The sequence below is a fragment of the Lithobates pipiens genome, unplaced genomic scaffold (assembly GCF_037356315.1).
Source record: "Lithobates pipiens isolate NorthernLeopardFrog02 unplaced genomic scaffold, aLitPip1_a1.2 Scaffold_8, whole genome shotgun sequence".
In the NCBI taxonomy this organism is placed as follows: Eukaryota; Metazoa; Chordata; class Amphibia; order Anura; family Ranidae; genus Lithobates; species Lithobates pipiens.
The window spans coordinates 58,590,840-58,611,370 of NW_027507903.1; the positions used below are offsets into that span (position 1 = coordinate 58,590,840).

The following is a 20,531-nucleotide window of genomic DNA, read 5'->3' on the forward strand; positions in this document are numbered from 1 at the left end:
GCTCTGCAAAGCAACTTCTACCATCATTAACAGATAAGTTTAGAAAAAGAAAACTTTTTACAGCTTTACAAAACTAAGGGGCTGATTTACTGAAGGCAAAGAGGCTGTTCACTTTGCATGGGAAGTTGCACTTTGCAAGAGCTTGAAGACCTTAGAAAAAAAGGTAGAAGCTTCACTTTGCAAATAATACCCAATCACGTGCAAAGGAAAAAAAAATGCATTTTTGCTTGCATGAATATCGATTAGAATATTTCAGGGGTCTTCAAACTATGGCCCTCCTGTTGTTCAGGAACTACAATTCCCATCATGCCTAGTCATGTCTGTGAATGTCAGAGTTTTGCAATGCCTCATGGGAAGTGTAATTCCGCAATAGCTGGAGGGCGGTAGTTTGGAGATCCATGGACTAGATGATGGAAGTCAGCAGAGCTTCAACTCATCTATTCTAACAGCTATATATACAGATAAAACACACATACTGTATATTTTCTGTTATCCCCGCCAATGAATTGCCGGTCATTGGACTGGCCAGCCAGACGTATGAATAACTGCTTTCACGTCCAACGACGTACTGGTACATCGCCGAATAGGAAGGATGATATCATTTTTTTTCCCTGATATTGCTGTAAAAGTAGTTCCAGCGACCATAGAGCACACATGTGAGGTACCTCTACGAATGTCAGAATGGGAGCAATAGATCTCCTTTGTAACTCTGAACTGGTAACCTGTAAGGGTACTTTCACACTGAGGCAGTTTTCAGTTTAGTGTTAAAAATAGCGCCTGTAAAGCGCCTGAAAACTGTCTCTCCTGCCTCCCTAGTGTGAAAGCCCGAGTGCTTTCACACTGGGGTGGTGCACTTGTGATACAGGAAAAAAGTCCTGCAAGCAGCATCTTTGGTGCTGTATACAGCGCTCCTACACTGCCCCTGTCCAATGGAATGAATAGGCAGCGTTTTCAAAGTGCCTGAAAAGCGCTTCTGAAGTGCCGTAACACAGGCGCTAATAACCCCTTCTTCGTTCGCTAGCAGGGGGTTAAAAGCGCCCCGATAGCAGTCGAAAACTGCAGCTAAAAAGATGGTAAAGCACTGCACCAGTGTGAAAGTACCCTAAAGTCTTTTAAATTGTCACTTATGGAAATTTTTAGGTACTGTAGTTGGTGCCTTTCCATGAGCATATACAATTTTAAATCGTGACATGTTTGGTATCAATTTACTTGTAACATAATAGATAGACTGTGTGTAAAGGCTCTAATTGGCTTAAAAAAAGGGTGGGCTCTGGCCGCAGAGCACTGCATTCTGAGCCCACCCAGTTGTGTGACAATAGCAAATTATCATTTGCTATTGTCTCCCTGACTCTCCCCCCAGCCAATCAGGAAGCGGGTCCTAAGCCCTGATTGGCCAGGGAGTCTTAAGAGTCGTGGCCAATCGGGTCTCAGGACCCACTTGGGAGGAGAAGCAATGCCCCCGAAGAGGCCCCGGAGCGCCATCTATGCTGCCTACTCCTACAGGTATGTCACCTTCATCTCCTTCTTTATCCTAGTCAATGTTGCGCTGCAACATGCTGGTCTGTGTGGCCCTCATCAGGATGCACCGGCAGGTCATGTGGAGGACCTCCCTGGGCACTGACACCCGCATCTCCGACTCCAGATGGTGGAGGAGCTTCAGGAGCATTGCCGGAGCTGAGACCCAGATAGTCATCATCCTCAACGAGCACCTCCGTGGTGGTGCTCATCTGCTCCACCCCTCTAGTGGTCAGTCCCGGGAAGTGTGTGTGTGTGTATGTATGTGTGTGTGAGTTATTGTTGATCTAGAAAGCCCAGCATGCCAGTTTAGGAGAAGGTGGCTATTGCAGGTGTAAAACTGGCGAGCACAGCATGCCAGGATAGGAGAAGAAGCAGGAGACTATTGTAGCTGAAGAATTTCTAGCCCAGCACGCCAAGGCAGGAGTAGATGGCTATTGTAGTTGCAGAGCTAGAGAGCCCAGTATACTGGGGAAGAGAGGATGGCTACTGCAGCTACTGAACCAAAGAGCACAGCATGCTAGGGCAGGAGAGGATGGTACTGATCGCCTTCTTCATCTCCATCTCCCGGGGTTGGTGATTATAGCCTTCCTGTCCTATCCATCTCCTGGGGGTGGTCACCGCCTTCCCATCCATCTCCTGCAGGGGGGGTGGCCTTGGTTTGCTGCCACTGTAATACATCTACCACTCCCCTCCCCCCACACTGACAAGGCTACTGTCCAAAGGTTCCCCTGAGCTCCTTCATCCAGAGTGGGGACACTTTAATACACCATGTGAAAAGACAGAGGAAAAAAAGTAAAAAAAAAAAAAGAAGAAAAGTAATGCAGCCACCACATCTAAGCAATATATTACATTTTTGTGTTTGGGTTTGATACCACTTTAAATGAGAATATATTAAAATTCCTAGAAATTGGGTTTGTTATCCTGTTCCACTGTGATTCTATTTTTTCACAAACATTTCACACTGCCATGAAAAATATCCACTACGCGACAAAATGTTTGCAGACGATACAGTTCATAAGTAGATATCTGCCACAAGGTTGTTCCGGTTAAGGGAGAACAGAGCATCTCTTCAGTAATTTGGAAAAAGAAGCTTATTTTGGACTACTACTGCCATGTGATTCACATTTGAGGTATTTTACATAACCCCTGACATTCGCAGGTAAACATTATGGAACGAACAAATATATGTGCATGACATATCGGGCTGTGTAAAATATTACAGTCAAAGGTTCACTCAATATCAACTGTCACGGCCTGTAGAAAAACAACCAGCAACTGCCTAACTGACACTGGGAAATGTGATGTTATCTAAATTGGCTCAATAAATATACTCTTCTGTAAAAGGTAAGCTATAGCTGATTTAATATATTTCATGACAGAACATGTAGTAGGAATTACATAGATCATAAAGTTTAAAACGCCAGATATGCTGACAGGCCAAGCTAGCAGGACAGGCCGGGGGCAGTTAACATTTTAGTGGCCAGGGACTTGTAATAAACATGAAGAGCTTTTTTTGTGTTCCAATGTTATTAAAGATAATCAATCACAATTGGTATTATGCAGTAACGTGAGTACTGATTTAATAATAATAATAATTATAGTGATATATTATAATGTGCTGACGTACTTCTGCAAAAGGAATATTTTCCCTAAATCAGTTGCATGTTCTAAACACTACAGTGTACAGTGTTAAAACCTCTGGCATGCAAAAAATAAAAACAAAATAATAAGAACGATCGTGTGCTACTCATGAAGAGGGAGCGATGTTCCTTTTGAAACACAATAAGGCTTAATGTACATGGGACGTTTTACAATCTCACTTGAACGATGTAAAGTGGTTGTACACCCTGTGCAACCACTTTTACCTACAGGTAAGCCTACACCCTGTTCCAAATTATGATGCCAATGATATTTTTCTCATTTACCTAAATAATTGATGTAAACATCAGTCAGCCTAATTCTCATGTTATCAACTATTAAGAGTACAGTTCAAATTTTATTGAACAAACCTCCTAATGATACGTTTTTTTTCTAAATAAATTACAAATTATTACGCACAGTAAGTTTCAAAACACTTTACAGGTTGTAAAGAACTGAAAATTGTAATTTGTTGTGTATGCAGCATATTTACCGAAATCAAAAGCTATTTCAATCAAACTTTGAACAACATTTTAACTTTTTAAACATTTTACCAGGTCACCTTACATTTTAACATAAGACCCCTTATTTGACAGCTGCTTCACAAGTCTTGCATCCATTGAACTTGTGTGTTTTTGGACAGATTCTGCTTGAATTTGTTTGCAAGATGTCAGAATAGCCTCCCAGAGCTGCTGTTTGGATGTAAACTTCCTCCTACCCCAGGGCCATCTTGATGCATGGGCACCCCTGGGCACTGCCCAGGGGCCCCAGGTGCATGGGGGCCCCATGATAATCTTGGATTACATCATACTTAACAACTGTCCCAGATTTGCTGGGACAGTCATGCTTTTACTAAGCTGTCCCAGGATGGCCGTGTCCTGGGCAGCATCCCAGAACCAGTACTGTGCCGTCCTGACCCATCCTGTACAGTGCCTTTCTGCCTCCCTCTGTACTGTGCCCTTTGTGTTGATAAGACTTTGATTTATGGCATATGTTCTAATTGTTTAAAATAGATTTTATTGAAAGTACTAATCAATATATTTTTAATCCTATCAATTATTCATACTATAATTCTTCAGAGTAGGGGTGCAAATTGGGGTAGACTGGTAGGGGCTCCAGTGTATTACTTTGCCCATGGGCCCATGATGTTATTAAGATGGTCCTGTCCCACCCTCATAGATCTTTTGCTTCAGGATGCTCCAAAGGTTCTCAATAGGATTGAGGTCAGGGGAGGATGGAGGCCACACCATGATTTTTCTCCTTTTATCCCCATAGCAGCCATTGATGCAGAGGTATTGTTTGCAGCATGAGATGGTGCATTGTCATGCATGAAGATGATTTTATTACAGAAAGCATAGTTCTTCCTTCTGTACCAGGGAAGGAAGTGGTCAGTCAGGAACTCCACATACTTTGCAGAGGTCATCTTTACACCTTCCGGGACCCTAAAGGGGCCAACCAGCTCTCTTCCCATGATTCCGGCCCAAAACATGACTCCACCACCGCCTTGCTGACGTTGCAGCCTTGTTGGAACAGGGTGGCCATCCACCAACCATCCACTACTCCATCCATATGGACCATCCAGGGTTGCACGGCACTCATCAGTGAAGAGGACTGTTTGAAATTAGTCTTCATGTATTTTTCTGCCCAATGTAGTCGTTTCTGGTGGTGAGCATTGGTTAGTGGTGGCCGAATGGTTTGTGCACAGTAAGACTCTGGAGGACTCTACACCTTGATGTCCATGGGACTCCAGAGGCACCAGCAGCTTCAAATATTTGCTGCTATGTAATGGTGTTTTAGCAGCTGCTCTCTTGATCCGAAGCATGGCTCTGGCAGAAATCTTCCTCAATGTGTCTTTATCTGCATGAAACCCATCTGTGCTCTGAATCAGCCACAAATCTCGTAAAAGTGCGATGATTACACTTAAGATTTAGTGAAATAGCTAATGTTTTCATACCCCGTTCAAGGCATTGAACTATTTCACTGAAGTGCTGAGCAGGAGACCTGTTTGGGCACCCTGGTCTAGTGGAATAGCTGGAGAAGCTAGTGAGGAATGTCATAATAGGCTACAGGCAGACCACTGGAAAAGCCACCAAGGGAGACAACCCACGGTTATCCATATATGCCTACTACCCCTACAGGGGTATCAGGAGCTGGTGAGTGGGGACCCAGAAGGGGGAGCACATGAGTCACATGATCTGTTGAGCACAAGAGTCACTTTGATCATTTAAACACTTGGCCATTTTGGAGCTTCAACAATTTCACACTGTTTTTGAAGTTTTTATTATTTAGACTGTTTGATGATACACATATTAATTTCTTGATGAACTTTTTTGATAAATTTGAGAATCATTTTCTGGTATTCAGAATATTTTTTTTATACACAAGAGTAATTAATTTTGGTCACTTATTATATATTTGTCATTTATGATTTGGTTTGGTTGCATTAGTATTTGTAGATCACATGTTGATATCTATGATTGTAGCACCACCATTTGAGCACTTTAGTGTGTTAGGATGCACATATTTGTTTGAAAACTAGGGAATAGGTTTTTTTCCCCACATATAGGTAGTATCATCTACCCCACCTTACTTACACACTTAAGAAAGGGCACATTGTGCCCTTTCTAAAGGGGTCATGCCGTAACGTCACGCGACTCCAGCCAGTAACAGAGCCGGAGTTCGTGGCCCCAGAAAGAAGAGGGGTGAAGATGGACGCTCGCTGCTAGTGGGAACAGCAGTGACCTTGCAGGCTTCTGTTTCAGGTAAGTGGCACGTAATGGGCTACTATGCAATGCATAGTAGCCCATTATGCTCTACGTTTGCAGGGAAATAAACTTGACATATAGTAAAAAGCATCTGTTTTGCCACATTTACATGCTGCATTTAGCTGCGTTTGCGTTTAGAAGCTTCTTTTTTTTTTATATTAAAAAATTAAAAAATGTAAACGAAACGCGGCTAATTACACATGATTACAAGCTGTTAACCTCCCTGGCGGTATGATTAGTTCTGATTTTAGGTGCTGAAAGCGGTACAATTATTTTGCATGGAAATTTGGCGTTTTATATTGTAGGCCTGCAATTCTTGGGAATAACTCTCTTAAATCTGTTCAAACCAGAGTCTAGCAGACACCCCGGGTATGATAACGTTTATAATATAATAAATAATGATAATAAATAATAATAAAAATTATTCAATAATGTAATCAAATCCTAAAACACTTAAAGTTGCTCATTTGCAGAATTGTCGCTGTCATTAGATTTAGTGTTTGATGACGAATTTCCCCACAAATCGCTATCGCTCAGTTGTGCAAGTGATTTAGTCTAAAATCACTTTTGACATAAAGGGACAGTTTTTGGTTGCTATGGGCAATCTCCAAATTCCAGGCAGAAAAAACAGTATTTATAATATAAAAGTGCACGCAGGGCACTGCACAGACCACTAGGGACAAAGGGGGTGTGTAATTTTTTCATACAGTACTGTAATCTGTAAGTAATCTGTAAGATTACAGTACTGTGTGTGTTTTGTGAATTTTTACTTTTTTGAATTTGGCGCCGATCTCCGCTCCCGTGAGCCGTAACGTCGCAGGGAACAGAGCTCGGCGGCACTTGGCACTGTGTGAATCGAGCAGAGGTCAGCTTGATCACACAGTGCTGAGGACATCTCTGGATCCAGGGGACAAGGTAAGTAAGTCTCCCTGTATCCAGCAATGCGATCCTGAGTCTGGCTCGGGGTTACTGCTTATGGTACTGAAATCCCAGCCCGAGCCAGACTCGGGATCACCGCCAGGGAGGTTAAAGCCGTTTGGCGTTTCAAATGCCTCTGAACATCCATCCTGAACGCATTTTGTTGCTTTCCAAAAACTGCCTAGAAACTACTATAAACGACCCCTGTGTACAAGTACTGATAAGATAACATAGAGGAAAGTTCAGGGGCAACTGAAAAAAACACCCAACTGCTCCTAAACGTCCGTTTACCAGCAGCCGTGTACATGAGGCCTAATTGTGATGCCTTAATAAAAGGGTGCAAGTGCAGAAATCAGATTAATTGCAGATTATATGAGATATATCAATTATAATAAATGATATAATTATTGTGCCTGTAGATACCATTTAAAGGTGCTGCAGCAGTGCACACTGCTCACAATGCCACAGTTACCCAGTTGCACGGTTTAATAAATATCAAACCTGAGTGCTTTTGAGTTCAGAAAGAGTTTTTTAATGTTCTATCTAATAAATTAGAGTTTTATTTGAATTACTCTGAGCTGGATCAAATTCCTCCATTTGTGCAGAGACACATTTTTACAAAGTGCTGTTGCTTTGGCTTATTTGACCTGCATTCTACCAGCAATCAGACACTTATTGAAGATCCTCTGGGAGACCTTCAACAATCATCTTAACCTTCACTATGTGAAAGAAATGTATTCATGCATGCTTGCTGTACTATTCAATATTGTGTTTTTCAGGCCAATTTAAGAGGTGAGCTCCTTCCATTACTGTGATATCAGGTGCTGACCCACTGATACTCTTAGAGGCGCCGTCTCTTTTGTGTTATTCCCGTGTTTTACTCCCCCTTGTGGGATTGATCTGATGGCTGCCAAGGAGTAATATTTCTGATGATTAAATTTCGAGTGTTGCTTTCGTGTTCTCCCCCTGCAGGGTTTGTTTTCTTTGTGGACTATCCTCAAATAAAAATATTATTTTCTCCGATTTTTTGGGGGTCTATCAAACTGCTGTTTGCCATTCTTTATGCATATCTAATATACTGTATATACACAAATCTGCAACAGGTCTGTACTGATATTCGTTCACAGCATCCTCCTTTTTATTATCATAAGTTACTATGAAGGATTTTTTTTTGTTTTATTCATTTTTTTTTTTGTTTTAGTTTTTCGGGTCGTTCATTATGTATGCAATTCGTAAATTTGTAAATTCATAAATTAGCAAATTCGAAAAAGCGTACGTTCATAAATTTGAAATTTTGAAAATCTGAAAATAAGATAGAAAATCTGAAAATTCGAAAGAACGAAAATTCTAAATAATAACTAACTACGGTATTTATCGGTGAATAACACAAACTTTTTTCCCCTGAAAATAGGGAGAAAATTGTGGGTTCATGTTATACACCAACAGCGTACCTCGTTGGAGAAGGAGAGGGAAGAGTGCCACCGGAAATCACAGAGCCGTCATCTCCTCTCCGCTCAGCTAAGAACCCGAGGAAACAGATGGCGGCTCTGTGATTTCCTATGAGAGATGGTGAGCTGCATTAAGCTGGCAGAAGGGCGCAGAACAGGCTACAGATGAGCGCAGAACAGGCTGCATATGGGTGCAAACCAGGCTGCACATGGGCACAGAACAGGCTGCAGATGGGCACGCAAAAAAAGTATTTTTTCCTGAAACTTCCCTCCTAAATTGGGGTGCATGTTATACGTCAGCTCGTGTTATACGCCAACAAATATGGTAACTAATAATAGCTAACTATTAAATTATAGGCATTGGAATTTACTTTCAAATTTGGCTGTTAGTGAACGCAACGAATACGAATTTATCTGAAGTTACGAATTATCCAAAATAATGAATGCTGCATATAAACAAATAGAACAGAACTAATTAATAATAACTAATAATAATAACTTTTTTATTATTATTAGTATTGTTATTTATTAATATTATTTTTTTACATTCCATTCATTTAGATACGGCATTTGCTATTTTGGATAATTCGTAACTTCTGATACATTCGTATTCATTACGTTCAGGTCCAGTATAGGTCCAGTACCTATAATTTAATAGATATTATTACAGAATTTCAAATTTTCAGGTTTTCGGCTTTTCGAAATGTTGAATTTACAAATTTACGGATTTTTGTCATGGCCAATCACAGATGGTTCCACCCCCACTGTGCACGGTGCAATGTGAGCAACCGCAGGCTCACTGCTCGTGCACGTCTGTGTCACAGTCCATCAGAGTACCCGAGTACCTGTCACAGCCCATCTGCGTACCCGAGTACCTGTCACAGTCCATCTGAGTACCCGAGTACCTGTCACAGTCCATCTGAGTACCTGTCACAGTACATATGAGTACCCGAGTACCTGTCACAGTCCATCAGAGTATCCGAGATGAAATGAGATGTGTAATTTATGCTTGTAGAACGCCTGAAGGTACTACTTCAATGTTGGGCCTCTGTATGTGGCCAGGCTGTGGAAAAGTATCACACATGTGGTATTACCATCCTCGGGAAGAGTAGCAGAATGTGTTTTGGGGTGTAATTTTTGCTATATACATGCTATGTGTCAGAAATATCTTATAAATGGACAACTTTGTGTAAAAAAATGCGTTTCTATTTCTTTTCCACATTTTCCAAAAACTTCTGGAAAAAAATGAACCGTTCAAAATACTCACCATGCCTCATAGATTACACGTTGGGGTGTTTTCTTTCCAAAATGGGGTAATTTTGTGGGCAATTCCATTGTCCTGGTGCTCCAGAGCCTTCAAAAGTGTAATAGGTGGTTGTGAAATGCGATGTGTCATTTTTGCTTGTAGAACGCCTGAAGGTGCTACTTCAATGTTGGTGCGCTGTGTTTGGCCAGGCTGTGTAAAAGTCTCACACATGTAGTATCACCGTACTCGGGAAGAGTAGCAGAATGTATTTTGGGGTGTAATTTGTTGTATGCATATGCTGTGTGTGAGAAATAACCTGATAATATGACAATTTTGTAAAAAAAAAAACTTAATATTGCGAAGAATTGTGGGAAAAAATGACAACTTAAAAAAACTCATCATGCTACTTACTTATTACCTTTGAATGTCTACTTTCTAAAAAGGGGTCATTTGGTGGGTATTTGTACTTTCCTGACTTGTTAGTGTCAAGAAATGAGATACACCTGATGTACTGAAGGCCTGATCAGATGTGATCAATTTTTAGCGATTGGCACCATAGTTTGTAGACTCTATAACTTTCACAAAGACCAAATAATATACACTAATGTGGGTTATTTTTACCAAAGATATATGTAGCAGTATAAATTTTGGCCAAAATTTATGAAGAAAAATTACTAATTAGCAACATTTTATGACAGAAACAAAGAAAAAGGCATTTTTTTCATAAAATTTATGTTTTTTTTAATTTATAGCACAAAAAATAAAAAAAACACTAGTGATTAAATACCACTAAAAGAAAGCTCTATTTGTGTGGAAAAAAGGACACAAGTTTCATATGAGCACAGTGTTGCATGACTGAGTAATTGTCATTCAAACTGTGAGAGCGCTGAAATCCTGAAAATTGGTCTGGACAGGAAGGGGGTGTAAGTGCACTGTATTGAGGTGGTTAAGAATGCTGCTGTTTACAGGTGTTTCTGTTGCTCCTTCATCCAGAGTACAGGCACCTTAAAGCGGAGCTCCACCCAAAAGGGGAAGCTGCGCTTGTTTGCACCCCCCCCCCCGTCAAAACCAGGTACCTGCTCCCACTTTTGAGTAAGATCACCATACAACTATCGCGGCAATCTACTACATTTCTGACCCCTCCTCCTTCCCCCCTTGCTGCTCTCTGGAAGACACACAGGTCCCAGAAGATAGCAGGAACATTCAGAAAGGCTTCAGTTCCTGTTTCCCTTAGTGAACGAATCAGCTAGAGGTGCTGACATTGCGGGATACCTGGACAGGTAAGTGTCCTTATATTAAAAGTCAGCAGCAGTATTTGTAGCTGATGACTTTTATTATTTGTTCTTTTTTACAGGCTGGAACTCCACTTAAAAGTAAAGTCTTCCTTTTTAATTTTACCTACAGGTAAGCCTATAATAAGGCCTACCTGTAGGTACTGTAAATATCTCCTAAACTTGCACCGTTTAGGAGATGTACACTGCCGCCAATGTCATATGCGCTCTGAAGAAACGGCTGCCCATACCATTTCTTCAGGGCCCTGTGCCGTGACCGGCGGCTTCCGCGTGCATTCGTGGGAGTGATGTAATTGCGGCGCTGGCCAATAACAGTGCCGGAGCCTGCGAACTTAGAGGAAACACTGGGGAAGATGTCAGCTGTCTCAGTGGTATGCGGGCGCCGCTGGAGGGCTTCGATCTAAGGTAAGTATTTCATAATGAGCTAGTATGTGATGCATACTAGCTTATTTTACCCTTGTCTTACAGGTTTGTTTTTTTTTTTGTTTTTTTTATAGGGTTTACAACCTCTTTAAGGCAGGGAGCTTGTTTTTGGCCCAGGTTACCAGATGGAAACAGAGGGGAAAAAAATCTAAACAAAAAAAATGAATGGAGCCACCACATCTAAGGATTGTTATGCTGCAATATATTAAACTTTTGGATTTATTAACACTTTAACTGGTGGTCCTGCCATTTCCCTTACGCTGACACTAGTTCTAGTGCCAGGCCGACAACGATATTCCATTGCTATTCAAATGTCTAATCTCCAATTGCTATTAGCAACCAGAAGCCACTCAAATAAACATGCGCTGAGCTCTGACACTTGATTTACTAAAATTGGAGAGTGTACAGTCTGGTACAGCTGTGCATGGCAACCAATCAGCTTCTAACTTCAGGTAGTTCAATTAAGCTTTGACAATAAAACCTGGAAGATGATTGGTTTCTATGCACCAGATTTTGCACTCTCCAGTTTTAGTAAATACCCATACAGCTTCTCCCCGACTTACTCACAGGAAGCAGAGCACGCTTCCAAACTCTAATTCTAACTTGTTCTTTATATTATTCCTTTATTTTGCTACACAGACACTAAATATAGTTTGCTGTGCTCTATTTTTAGCTCTAGTTATTAAAGCAGCATTAAACTTAAGATTAAAAATGTATTAAATTGCAGTTTACCAATCATTAGATGTGCTGGCTTCATCAGTTTCCTTTTGTTTGTTTTTTTTTTCTATGTTTTCATCTGGTGATCTGGCCAGTAACATGCTTCCTGTATTAAAGAGGTTGTAAACCTTCCATGTATTATTTGTACCTATAGGTAAGCCTAGAATAAGGCTTACCTATAGGTACTGTAAATATCTCCTAAATGTACGCCGTTTAGGAGATATTTACTGTATACTGTGCCGGTGATGTCATCGGCGCATGCGCTCTGAAGGAATGGTCACCCGTGCCATTTCTACAGAAGTCAGTACCGTGACCGGTGGCTCTCGCATGCGGCCCCAGAAGGAAGATGGGTGAAGATGGATGTGGACTGCAGTGGGGACGACTTTGTTTGCAGGTAAGTGTCACATAATGTGGTAGTATGCGGTGCATACTAGCACATTATGCCTTTACTTTGCAGGAAAGAAAAAAAAATGGAGTTTACTTCCTCTTTAATAGTGAGATACAACTCTGGAGGAATAAAGCACATGAAGCACAGCAGACAGAAGCATTGTCAGTCAGGGGGTAGGGTAGTGTTAAATGTATTAGTAGATTTAGATACACAAACAAATTGAAGCCAAACTCCAGCTAACACTTTATAAACAGCATACAGTTTCTTTGTTTTTTCTCTGCTTTTGGGATCAAGGTTTGTATCAATTAAAAATAATGATCATTTTAATCACCCCTGCCAGTGTTAAGTGGTTTGTCTCATCCATGTAAACGGATACATTCAGCTGGAGAGCTTGAGCTTGTGAGAAAACAGCAAACTTTCTGGTAGGAAAAAGAAGAAAGAAAACCAAAAACAAGGAAACTAATGCAGCCATCACATCTAAGAATTGGTAAGCTGCAATATAATAAATGTTTGCTTTTGGGTTTAACCACTTGCCGACCAGCCGCCGCAGTTTTACTATGGCAGAATGGCATGGCTGGGCGAAACGACCTTATGTTACGTTGCGTCATCCTGTGGCCACTAGGGGCGCGTATGCGCTTGCGTCCACCGCTCGCCCCCCGAGCCGATGCGAGTGCCCGCTGGGCGCGATGACCGCTGGGCCCCCTCGATCGCTCGTGACACCGCGAGAAACAGAAACTGTGTGTGTAAACAGACAGATCCCGGTTCTCTGAGGAGAGAAGAGACAGATCGTCTGTTCATACAAAGTATGGACAGCGATCTGTCATCACCCCTAGACAGTCCCCTCCCCCTACACTTGGAACACACACTAGGGAACACATTTAACCCGTTGACCGGCCCCTAGTGTTAACCCCTTCCCTGCCAGTGACATTTTTACAGTAATCGGTGCATTTTTATAACACTGATCGCTGTATGAATGCCAATGGTCCCAAAAATTTGTCAAAAGTGTCTGATGTGTCTGCCATAATGTTGCAGTCCCAATAAAAATCACAGATCGCCGCTATTACTAGTAAAAAAAATAATAATAATAAAAATGCTATAAATCTATCCTCTATTTTGTAGACACTATAATTTTTATGCAAACCAATCAATATACACTTATTGCAATTTTTTTTACCAAAAATATGTAGAAAAATACATATCAGCCTAAACTGAAAAAAAATGTGCTTTTTAAAAAAAAAATGAGGATATTTATTATATCAAAAAGTACAAAATATTGTTTTGTTTTCAAAATTGACACTTTTTTTGTTTATAGCGCAAAAAATAAAAATAGCAGGGGTGATCAAATACCACCAAAAGAAAGCTCTATTTATGGGGAAAAGGAATGTCAGTTTGTTTGGGTGCAACATCGCAGGACCACACAATTGTCGGTTAAAGCGTCGCAGTGCCGAATCGCAAAAAATGGCCTGGTCATTCAGCAGCCAAATCTTCTGGGGCTGTAGCGGTTAATATTGCTTTAAGCTTAGTTCATTGATTCCATATTTGAATGTGCTGTTCTTTTTGTCTATCACAGGTGTCAGCCTCTAGGAAGTCATCAGAAGTTAGAAATGTAACAAAACGTGAGACTGTTAGATAGGAAGAATATACAGGCACATTGCTGCTAGCAAATTCCTTCCAGGAAGCAGCCATGTCAACACTTCTGTTTTTTGACAGCTATTACTAGCTTTATAAACTATATGAGTTGACATGTAAGTAGAGGCCATATTTAAAGGTCTTGTATACTATGCACACTATAAAGAGATTCTATCTTTATATATTTCCCCAGCCTAATTTAGAACATTTCCTTCTAAATCTCCACTGTACAAATTGACCGTATTTATAAAACAAACTGGAGAGCTTTGGGCAAAGATTACATTAGTGGACATATATAAAACAAACAGATTAGGTTTAGATTAGGCTTGGGCTAGTTTGAAATTAAGAATCAAAGCCCACTTACTTAGGACCATGTACACACTGTTTCAAAAGAATCTGCCAGGAAGGAAATATGGAAGATGTCATTGTTGACTTATTTTCCAAGTGCATGTTCCATGTCATCCTGATCCTGACTTTCCTACTCGATGAATCACTAAGTGCAAACAAGCTTGTACAAATCAGGACAATTACATGAGGAGCCCAGCAATTTCTCAAGTCATTAGAGGATGGGCATAAATGTAGTCTCTGTGACACCAAATATAGCCATAATAGGCTGTTAGTGCTTAGACCAATTTTTTCAATTTCATACATTTTTCCAAATTAATCAAATCAATTAATAATATGACCCGGTACACACTTCCTATGGCGAGTACAGTTGCACCTACCTGGGAGATATTGCACTCATAACAACACATTCTTGGCACTTATGGCAACATATTCCTGGCTGCTGTTATATCTTTTGGTAGTTAATCTTATTCATCTGGACTTGTTTTCTATTTTTGAAGACATTCAAGTAGCTTCCTAAGTTCTAATGAGTGTTGAGAACATATCCCAATATTTATAGCCATAACTCAGTTACATTATTTCAATAACCATGGAATATGTCAAGGTAATTAGAGTAAGGTGATCTAGATACCCATGTGGCTACAAAATGCTGGAGTATGTTCCTGATATTTATGGAAGCTAAGGAAGCTACTTGGGTGAGTAGCAATCATCTTAAACATTGCAGAACAAATATATATATATATATATATATATATATATATTATTCTATCTTTTCATGTGACAACACTGAAGAAATAACACTTTGCTACAATGTAAAGTAGTGAGTGTACAGCTTGTATAACAGTGTAAATTTGCCGTCCCCTCAAAATAACTCAACACACAGCCATTAATGTCTAAACCACTGACAACAAAAGTGAGTACACCCCTAAGTGAATATGTCCAAATTGGGCCCAATTAGCCACTTTCCCTACCCGATGTCATGTGACTCATTAGTCTTACAAGGTCTCAGGTATGAATGGGGAGCAGGTGTGTTAAATTTGATGTTATCGCTCTCACTCTCTCATACTGGTCACTGGAAGATCAACATGGCACCTTATTGCAAAAAAAACTCTGAGGATCTGAAAAAAAGAATTGTTGCCCGGTATAAAGATGGCCTAGGCTATAAGAAGATTGGCAAGAACCTGAACTGAGCTGCAGCATGGTGGCCAAGACCATACAGCTGTTTAACAGGACAGGCTCCACTCAGAACAGGCCTTGCCATGCTCAACCAACGACGTTGAGTGCACATGCTCAGCGTCATATACAGAGGTTGTCTTTGGGAAATAGACGTATGAGTGCTGCCAGCATTGCTGCAGAGGTTGAAGGGGTGGGGGGTCAGCCTGTCAGTGCTCAGACCATACACTGCACACTGCATCAAACTGGTCTGCATGGCTGTTGTCCCAGAAGGAAGCCTCTTCTATAGATAATGCATAAGAAAGCCTGAAAACTGTTTTCTAAAGACAAGCAGACTAAGGACATGGATTACTGGAACCATGTCCTGTGGTCTGATGAAACCAAGGTAAACGTATTTGGTTCAGATTGTGTCAAGCGTGTGTCGCTGCAACCAGGTGAGGAGTGCAAAGACAAGTGTGTCTTGCCTAGTCAAGCATGGTGGTGGGAGTGTCATGGTCTGGGGCTGCATGAGTGCTGCCACCACTGGGAAGCTACAGTTCATTGAGGGAACCATGAATGCCAACATGTAATTTGACATAGTGAAGCAGAGCATGATCCCCTCCATTCAGACTGGGCCGCAGGGCAGTATTCCAACATAATAATGACCCCAAACACACTTCCAAGATGACCACTGCCTTGCTAAAGAAGCTGAGGGTAAAGGTGATGGACTGGCCAAGCATGTCTCCAAACCTAAACCCTATTGAGCATTTTGACACTTTGGGCCCAATTTGGCCATTTTCACTTATGGGTGTACTCACTTTTTTTGCTAGTGTTTTAGACATGAATGGCTGTGTGCTGAGTTACTTTGAGGGGACAGCAATTTTACACTGTTATACAAGCTGTACACTCACTACTTTACATTGTAGCAAAGTGTAGTTTCTTCAGTGTTGTCACATGAAAAGATAGAATAAAATATTTACAAAAATATGAAGGGTGTACTCACTTTTGTGGGATACTGTTTATATATATATATATATATATATATATATATATATATATATATATATATATATATATATATATATATATATATATATAGTATATATATGGCCTGCATCATTGAAAAGCTTCACAGATATACCTGGCTGCCATTGTATGTCTAGTCTTTCATGTCTATGATAACCAATGCTGCCAGTATTTTATTGAGTGCTTTCAGAATGCTCCTTGCACCTAAGTAACTACAGCCAGTAAATAAGGCAAATGCAGTAAATGGAACTGTTCCCATGTGAACTTACAGTATATGTGCCATCCTGTTGACATTGATTTATATCTTCTAATGAGAAATTCTGTGTTCAGTTGCACTGAAGAGAAGCTGCAATGATTGCAGGCACTATGTATAAGTTTATACGATGATGAGAGTCACACTCAGTAATCGGACCATCTTAATGCTTTATTCTGTTAACAGTAAAATAGCTGCATACATGTAGTCTCCACCCAAAAAACGACACTCCCTAAATGCAAATCACCAGATGGGCTTCCTCACTAGGATAGAGTATGATAGTAAACCTCACTAAGATAGAGTAGTAGAGTAGATCTACTCTATCCTAATGAGCAACCCCATTGGGGTGAAACACATTTAGGGAGTGCAGTTTGTTTTGGACGGAGACTACATGTATGCAGCTATATTACTTTTAACAAAATAAAGCTTCAAGATGAGCTGATTATGGCGTTTGACTCTCCTCTTCTTATATTCTTATATTGGGTACAGAAGTCAGCACCTGGATGGACTGTGAAAGTTAAGGGATTGGAGTAGTACCGTGGATTTGAGTACATCTTTACGTTTACGTATAAGTTATTACTGTTAAAAGCATAACAAATTATGTGAACAATGTTAAATCATGCAAAGAAGGGTTAACATTTGGAATACAAGCTATAAACATTTCTCCTGACTATACCAATGTCACATAGCTACAAATATCCTCTTGACATAATAGGCTGTTACTTATCCATCCCAAACGTCAAATCGGTGCCATAGCACACAACACAGTCTAGTCCATTAATATGAAAACAGTAACCTTTCATCAAGTCTTAATAAACAAATAAAGAAAAAAAAAAGGATAAGTACGCTTGGTGCAGAGCCAAAACTATGTAACATGTGTAATCCATCTCTCTGGGGGGGCAAAATAGCATAAAGAGAATAGGGGGCCAAAGACAATAAGTGCATTTCATCCAGTGATAAACATCTCTCATTGTGGAAAATATGGAAACATAAGCAGCAAGCGCATGACCGGAGAGTAACTGTCACACCAATCTGGCTGAGGATTGAAGTTGGGCACTGCTCCGGAATCTTCCACAAGCAATGCTGACAGATAGGGAAACTGTTTCTTAAATTGGCAAGGCTCTAGAATTCTTTGTAGGATTGTAACTAACTAATAATACTTCCTTCCTTGACAGAAAATGGTACAATTAATCCCTGTCCAAAGGCTTGCCATCTAATTATGGTACGTAATGCATATGGTTGAAGAAAACTTCCCACATTCCTGTCAGCTAAAGTAAAGAGAGGCATTTACCCAATCTCCCATCAGTGTTTGTACAGTGAGGAATCCTGTATGAGGACACTTACTGAAGCCTTTAGTGCTCCCAGTGAGCTAAGGCAACGCACAGCTGACTTTGCTGTGTTTATTTTTATGCATACTGTGAATGCCTAGTACAAAGCCCATAACAACTCTCAAAGGACAGGCTGTGCAGCTCACGTCACAATGTCAATGAGAAGATAACCAGTGATTTCAAGTGAATGCAAGGAATTTTTTCCAAATGAGCACATAATGCTTCTCTAGCATTGAAAAGGTATTTCTTCCATTTGACTTCCATTAATCAGCCAGCTGAGATTGCCCCCAGATGAAGTTACCTTTATGTTCTCTTCTTTCTATAAAGTGTTCATTGTGTTTCGGGCCCTTTGTGTGCCAAGACAAACTGTAACACACCTTCTGGTAGGGTGCTACATGGAGAACACTGTCTTGGATTGCACAAATAACAGTCGACAGCTGCTCTTTTATAAATATGAAACATGTCTGTTTAAAGAGCAACTTCTTTTTTTCCTGGCAAATGTGATATTTTAGGTCAGGACGGCAAAGTAATTGTAGAGCATTCATTGCTTATCTTGTTCCATTTGGTCACCTTGAGTATGCAATGTCTGCGGTCCTGAATTATGCCCTGGTCACTCTATTAACACAACGGGATTCATTTATTAAAGGCAAACAGTCTGTCTACTTTGCAAAATAATTTTCACTTTTCAAAATAGATTTTTCTCTGCTGATTTCCACTACCCAACTGTGTGTAAGCAAAAATACTGTTTATTTTCTTTTCTTTGCATGTGATTGGGTTTTCCTTGCAAATTGAAATTTCACTGCATTTACCACATTAAAACCTAAATACAGCACAAGGGACAGTACTTACACTCGGTACTTATACTCAGCAGGATGTGTACTGTATACTCAGCATTGTACTGACGTCTCTTCTGTTAGCTGAACCCAGCCTTAGTTGTTGACCATGTCGGTATTGTTTTCTATAATTATTGCTAGACATGTTATGGGACTTTGATTACCACACCGTTCAATGTCACTATTCTTATATACACTGACTATGATGGCAGTTGATTACTGTGTTTGATATTGCTAATTTATATTGTTTTTCGTACTTAATTGAAAATGCAATAAAAATGATTGAACAGAAAAACTATCTATAAACAGGACTGGTGAAAGATTGAGAGGTCCACCATCTTCATTTATAAATCCTTTTTAATTCAAAGAAGTCATAGTATGGCTTCTGTGAAGGGAGGTGCTGGGCAGAAAGGGCGGTTAGGGTTGGGCACTCTTGTTAGGTGCCTGTTATTGCCTCCACAGTTCTATTAAGCCCCTCTGCACCAGAAGATTATATAGTTAGGTTAAGGTTAATACTTAGTAGTAAGGTTAAATACAGACAGCAGTCCATCCAGTTCAACCTGAGTGAGTGTCTACAATTGCCCCTATCCCTGTACATTGCACACTCACATCCTCACATCGCTCCCTACCCTCAAGGAGTCCATAATCCAAGGTCCCCATTTACATACTAGGGCAAATTTTGTACAGAAGCCAATTGGCCTACCTGCATGTCTTTGGAGTATGGGGGGAAACTGGAGTACCTGGGGGAAACCCACGATGGCACAGGGAGAACATGCAAACTCCAAGCAGGTGGTGTCATGGTTGGGGTTTGAGGCAGTGACCCTTCTTACTGCTAGGTGAAAGTGCTAACCACTACACAACTGTGCCACCCTAATGGTGGCACAGTTATGGTGGTGGAGGTGTAGGGGGGTGTTGATGGAGGAGGATTTCACCTAACAGAAGTGGTATGAGAACAAGGGGTCCCTTGTGCTGTTTTGGGGGGGGGGGGGTTTACTGCACTTTAAGACTTCTATTGAAAAAGTCTGTAAAGTATTATGGAGATACAAAAGTAATCCCCATATTACTGTTAATAATTAATAGCAACCTGTAATTTCAATACAGGGGTTGACTTTCATTAGTACACAGTAAATTCATTCACACCATCAGTGTTTTAGTGCACTACTACCCCCAGTCGTTCCCTGGATAAAAAAAGATTAAAGTGCTAACATCTTACAGTTTACATAGTATAGCTTCAGTGTTATTTTGTTATTTTTTACATTAATTAAATAATCTTTCCAGTATCCAATTATCTGATATTTTTTCAGCCAGTAAGGGCTGTATTTGAACATTATTCTTAAGCACACAGTAATAATAAAACCATTTTTTTTTTTAAATCTGCACCCTGTGTATTATGTAATTATTTTAGTAAAACATGATAAAAAGTGCTAATGGGGGAAGCATGCTCCGCTATATAAGTAAGACTACTTTTCCATTGAAATGACCACCAAACAACGCTTGTATCAACTACACCTCCACCTCCCTACAGTTCTCTTGCTGTATTTAGCCATAAAGAGATAAAAGAAAACTGAAACTAAATAAGTAAAGTTATAACAATTTGGTAAAGTGTTATAAC

The 20,531-nt window shown here is 40.3% G+C and overlaps 1 protein-coding gene across 1 annotated transcript in view; it reads right to left on the reverse strand.

Moving 5' to 3' along the window:
* The window catches only part of ADAMTSL3 (ADAMTS like 3), a 712,540-nt gene that overhangs the window by 532,164 nt on the left and 159,845 nt on the right, over positions 1-20,531 (reverse strand). The gene's annotated exons all lie outside the window — the stretch shown is intronic.